General features: G+C 35.7%; 1 long non-coding RNA gene across 1 annotated transcript; it reads left to right on the top strand.

Moving 5' to 3' along the window:
• Positions 1–4,730: 4,730 nt before the first annotated feature.
• Positions 4,731–5,198, top strand: LOC137819423 (uncharacterized). Its single transcript, XR_011082290.2, has 3 exons — positions 4,731–4,819; positions 4,901–4,993; positions 5,082–5,198. It is a non-coding gene; the product is annotated as an uncharacterized LOC137819423 (long non-coding RNA).
• The last annotated feature ends 1,099 nt before the right edge of the window (positions 5,199–6,297 follow it).

The following is a 6,297-nucleotide window of genomic DNA, read 5'->3' as shown; positions in this document are numbered from 1 at the left end:
TCTACAAGTTAAGCAACTCAAGGATGGGATTTTCATAAGCCAAGAAAAATACTGCAAGGAACTACTCAAGAAGTTTGATATGGACCAATGCAAAGCAATCAGCACTCCTATTTCAACAAATTGTCAGCTGGATCAAGATTCTGCAGGAAAATCAGTGGATCAAACTAAGTATAGGGGTTTAATTGGTTCCCTATTATATCTAACTGCCAGCAGGCCTGACATTATGTTTGCTGTATGTCTATGTGCTAGATATCAATCTGATCCAAAGGAATCACACTACAATGCAGCAAAGAGAATTCTGAAATATTTGCAAGGATCTAAGGATGTTGGATTGTGGTATCCTAACAAGGTATCCTTGAACTTGATTGGTTTTTCAGATTCTGATTTTGCAGGTTGCAAAGTTGATAGGAAGAGCACAAGTGGGACTTGTCACATGCTTGGATCAAGTCTAATCTCTTGGCATTGCAAGAAGCAAGCTTGTGTTGCTCTCTCCACAGCAGAAGCAGAATACATAGCTGCTGGAAGTTGTTGTGCTCAAACCTTATGGCTAAGGCAGCAGCTAAGTGATTTTGGTATTCTGATAAATAACATACCTATAAAGTGTGATAATACAAGTGCCATAAATTTGTCTAAGAATCCTGTCATGCATTCTAGAACTAAACATATTGAAATTAGACATCACTTTTTAAGAGAACATATAGCTAATGGAACATGTGATATACAATTCATTGGTACTGAGTTTCAATTGGCTGATCTATTCACTAAACCACTTACTAAAGACAGGTTTCACTTTCTTTTAAATGAATTGGGTATTATTAGCTTGAATTTTCCTCTGCAGTGAAAATTTCAATCTGTTGTTTTATGTTTTAACATGTTCGTTCCCTGTTTCAGAAATCACAACTGTGACTAGGAAAGAGAAAGATTTATTTTTTCTCTCTCTCACTTTATTGTTGACTGCTTTTACGGTTATTGACCAGCAGATCCATGCAAATTAATGTGTGGGTATCCTAACTAATTGGATTTTGTGTAGATGCAACAGATTTGATGTACCAAAATCAGGTTCCAAGATATTCCTACGTGAATCCACACCTGAACCTGCTGGACCATTGGAATAAAATCTGCAGCATATCTGTGGGATTTGATTTTTCTTCAAAATTCATTATTTCCAAAATCTGATTACATTGCCCTGAATTAAAATTTGTGCTTTTCAATTTTGGTCTAATAATTCTATATAAACCCTGCTCAAATCAGTTCTTTCTCACACTTTCTCATTTGTGCTATAAGCTGTCCAGATTCACACTTGCTTCACCAAAGGTTTCGTTTCTGTTCTGAGTAATAATCTGTGCTGTTTTTCTATAGAATTGTTTGTTAATAAACTGGTGCAGGAAAACACAGATTGAGCATGGCATCCTCATCACACAGAAGGAAGAAATCCAAGGAGCAATCCAGCAGCAACCAAGGCATTCTGGAGAAATGGTTTGCTGGAGATTCTGAAGCAATGACAAGATACATTCATGAGACAAGCAGGAAGCAAGTCAATGCACCCAAAGTGCTGGAATTTTCCTGGCTGAGAGAAGAAAATCTGACTGAAGCAAAGACCTTGCTCAAGCATCAAAAGCTGAAGAACTTTCTAGAGATGACTGGAAATGTATATCCAGATTTGGTGAAAGTTTTCTATAGCAACTTGGTTCAAGATGGCAAAAATCTGATCTCCCATGTGAAAGGTGTGAAGCTGAAGATTACAAGGGAAATATGGAGCAATGTGGGAGGAATCAAATATTCTGGAATGAAGGTAAGCAAAGGGAACACTGCTGGAATCCAGGGATTCAACAAGATGCAGTTTTACAGAAGTTGTGTGAGGAATCCTGCTGAACCAGTGGTTAGATTTCATGCTGGAAATCTCACAATCATTCCAAGACTCCTTGCCTACATCATTGCTTGGCAGCTTACTCCAAGAGGAAGTAATCATGCAACTCTCCATGAAGAGGACTTGATTTTACTATACTGCATCATGAATCAACTCAAGGTAAATTGGGTAAGTACTATGGTGGAGCATATGCTCAAATCCACAAGGTTACCAGACTATCGCTTTCCATATGCAATTTTTGTGTCAAAGCTAATTGATTACTTTGAAGTTGACACTACAAATGAAAGAAATGACACAATTAAGGCAACAAGTGAGATAGACAACTCCACTCTCCTCAAGATGGGATTTCAAAAGGAAGATGATAGCTGGATATTCAGAAGGAATGCGGCAAACAGAGCTGAAAATGAAGCTGCTGATCCAGAAAATGAAGAAGAAAATGCTGATGGAGTGCAGAACATGGATGCATCACCAGTACACTCTGCTGGACATGAGGATATTGCTGCTACAAGCCAAAATGCAATGGTTGCATATGAGGCACCTGAATACAGAGGTGAACCTTTGTCTATGTTTGAAAGACAAGTGCTAAGCAGGCTGGACACACTCACATATGAGCAGAAAGCACACTATGAGATGACCTACGCCAGGTTTCAACACTTGGATGATCAACTTGAAGGAGTTCAAGTGCAGCTAGCTGAGCTTTATTACAACAACAAGTGATCCTATTTCTAAGTCTTTATCTTTTATATGTTGTTGAGCAATTTGGAATTAATCTGTACTGTTTCATTTCTGCACTGGTTTTTAGTTGTTTTGTGATTTGTAATGAACCTCTATGGTTTATTGGTTTTATTTGAACTGTTATGTATGGCTATTATTGTTTCTGTGGTATTTTGTGCTCTCATTCTGTTTGATGAATCCAAAGGGGGAGAAGAATAGCCTAGAGAACAGCCTAAGAATAGCCTGGTACAGGTTCTGCAGATGATATTCACAGTGGCTGCTGATATGATTCAGATGTTAAATCTGCAGGTATATCATTTCTAAATCTGTTGTTCTGCCTTAACACCTGTTTTCTGTGTATATGGTTCTGTACAGATTTGGTCATGATCTTTCTTCAAAGCTGTGCAAAGCAAAGGGAATTTGTCTCCATCAAACAGGGGGAGATTGTTGAAGCTGGAGGAAGCTTCTTCCCTACCAAGGCTTGATGTGTGTTTGATGAAGAAAATGGCTTGGGTGCTTTGAAGATTGTAATAGGTTTTAGATTCATATGTTATTAGGCTTGTAAGTGTGTATGATTGCCTTTTGCTGTGTAACCTATCCTAGATGCCTAACCAAGTCTAGATCAAGCACATGATGTGGTTAAATGGTTTTTGAAAAGCTTTTGAAATGTTTTTAACAGTTTTAAAACAGTACACAAATAAATCTGTTTTATAGAGAAAGAATCTGTTTATTTCTTCTCTGTTAAAAAGGCTTTTGTTAAATAGTTTTTAGAAAGCTTTTTAAAATGGTTTTAACAGTTTTAAACAGTACACAAATAAATCTGTTTTATGGAGAAAGAATCTGTTTATTTCTTCTCTGTTAAAAGGCTTTTCTAAACTTCTGTTAAGGCACCAAGGGAAAGCTCAGTTCGTTATTTCAGTTAAGCTGAGCTGGCCTGTGTGTTATACTTTAATCTGTTTTACTGTGAAAGAACAGGTTTATTCCTTGGTGTGCTGAAAGGTTTTTCACAAGTTAGTTAGGGCTCCAAAGGTACCACTCAGACAGTTATTTCTGTTAAGCTGAGTTGGCAGTTTTTACAGAATAAATCTATTAAGTTCAAAACTGAATCTGTTGTTTTCTTAACTGCTTTTCAACTGTTTTTTGAAAAGAAGTTAGAAACTGTTTTCTATATAAACAATGTCTCTCTCACATGAAAGAGTGATGAGGAATTACGCTTTTAACAGAGATTAAACAATTTCCATGTGAGAAGAAGGATTGAAAAGAGTTTGTGAAAGGTTTCCAAAGAGATTTTCAAGTGTCCTTGTTCTAGGAAACCTTGAATCTTGGTGAAGGTGCTGGTGCAGTTTCTGCAGCAAATTGAACTACTGGTTTTGAGTTCTTGCATCTTCTTTTCAGGTGTAATCTTTCCTTTATTCTGTTTTGTAAAGGTGTAAGTGTTAGTCACTCCTTGATAGGGTTTCTTGGAGTGCAAGGTGTGCTGAAATAGGGTTTTTCAGCATTGTATGTGGTGTTCTTGTAGGGTTCAAGAACTGCTGGTTTTGTAAGTAATTGGCACTGTTTTTTAGTGAATTCCACCTTGGGGTAAGGTGAGACTGGATGTAGCTCTGTATGAGTGAACCAGTATAAAAACGTGTGTATCTTGCATTCTCATCCCTGCACTCTTTTCTGTCTTTGCTTAATCCTGTCAAGAACTAAATCTGTTCTTTTTAAATTGAATCTGTTAATTCTGGGTTAAGTGAAAATTGTTCTTCTTGTCTTGTTAAAGGTTTCTGATCATAAACTAGGTTGCTGCATATAATGGCTTAAGTGAATTGTGAACAAACTGACCATTCATTAAAACCTGTGAAAGGAACATTTTTTCCTGAGATCTTGTGTTGTGTAATCTTGGTTGATCTCTAAGCATAGCTATATCCTTTATCCTCACAATAATAAGCTGATCTGGTTCTGTTCTGATTCTCTGTTGATCACAATTTTATAGTGAACAAAATTCAGATTGTGCCAATACTGCTCTGAAAAATCAATCTGTTTCGTGTAAAATCAATCTGTTCTTTTTGCCTCTGGAATACTAAAAAATTGTGTGTTCTTGCGAAAATTTTATAAGCTCAATTCACCCCTCCCCTCTTGAACTTAGACACTAATAGACCCAACAGAAGTGACCTCATCAAGAATGTTCCAGCTGGATTAAACATGGAACAATGGGTTGTTTTTGTTGATTATCGTTTGAGGCCTTCTACAGTGGTGTAGTAAACTCTGTTTTTTTTTTTTATTAATAAGCTTACTTTAAGTTTACACAAAATTGATTTCATTTTCACTTTGTAGAACATGTGTAATAGAAATAGAGATATAAGGAAGAGACAAATTATTCCTCACACTGGTGGTGTTATGTCTTTGTCAAGAAGAAGAAATAATTTGGTATTTGTTTACTTATATTGTGCTCTTTATTTTAATATATTACAATTTCCACCACATTATACTTATATTATTATTGTTGAACATATAGAAAATTGAGACTGGTAAAAATATTGGACGAGCTGAAATGTGGAAGATCACACATAAGAGGAAAAATGGCATATATGTGAATGAAGAGGCGCTGGAAATTGGGGTAAGTGTTTGGACTACTTTGATGATGATGTATTGATCATAGAAATATATTGGGCTGCTTTGATGATGATGTATTGATCATGGAAATATACTGGACTACTTTGATGATGATGTATTGATCATGGAAATATACTGGACTGCTTTGATGATGATGTATTGATCATGATGATATATTGAACTGCTTTGATGATGATGTATTGATCATGAAAATATATTGGACTGCTATGATGATGATGTATTGATATGGGAAGTGGTGGATAGGAAAAAGAAAAAGCAGGAAATCTAGAAATAGTAATAATAATAAGAATTATAATGATAAAAATGAATGGTAGTTTATGTGATGGTGACAGGCACAAAGAGGTATGATAGCATGGACTTAAGTGGAATCAGGGGTGGGTAATTGTTATTTATAGATGAATAGGTGCATCTATATTTAGGGGTATGATTTTACAGATTTTGTCTCTAAGGTTCCATTGGTGAATGACTTGGGCAGCCATGCAAGGGCATTGCTATTTACGTCGAAGACTTGGCATAAGCAACCACATGGTCTTAATTTGGATAGTGATTGATGAGTGAGAATGCTATCATACAGATTTTAGCACTAGATTGATTGATGACCAAACACATGGTCTGTTCTTAATCGCACTAGATTTTAGCATGCTATGGGAAATTAATAATGGAGTGCAGGTATAAAGAACCTTTTACCACAAGGGAATTTTAAAATTAATCAATATTTTCTTTTATAGCATGCTTTAATTATTATGTACCATTATTCCAAACACAATCACATTATTATGTATAAATAATTAATAACCAAATGATAAAGTCACTAATCAATATCTGCATGCATGCTCCCCTTTTTCTTTAGTCAGTATATTCAGGCCTTTAATTTCTCAGTTTTTTTTCTTACCTTTTTACCTTCTTTGGGTTTTAAGTCACTGTCATCAAAATTGTAGAGAATTGGGATGAACTTTGGATGGTTTCTTTTATACCTTACCCTCATTTTATGTTGTAGTTGAGAGTTCAACCATTTCATTATGTTTACTGCTGCTGCCATGATATATTTTCAATTTTATCCAGGAAAAAATTGATGAACTAATGTTGACAAATCCAAA

This window comes from Phaseolus vulgaris, chromosome 10, assembly GCF_051622355.1.
Source record: "Phaseolus vulgaris cultivar YP4 chromosome 10, ASM5162235v1, whole genome shotgun sequence".
Classification (NCBI taxonomy): Eukaryota; Viridiplantae; Streptophyta; class Magnoliopsida; order Fabales; family Fabaceae; genus Phaseolus; species Phaseolus vulgaris.
This window is presented reverse-complemented; position numbering and strand designations above follow the sequence as displayed.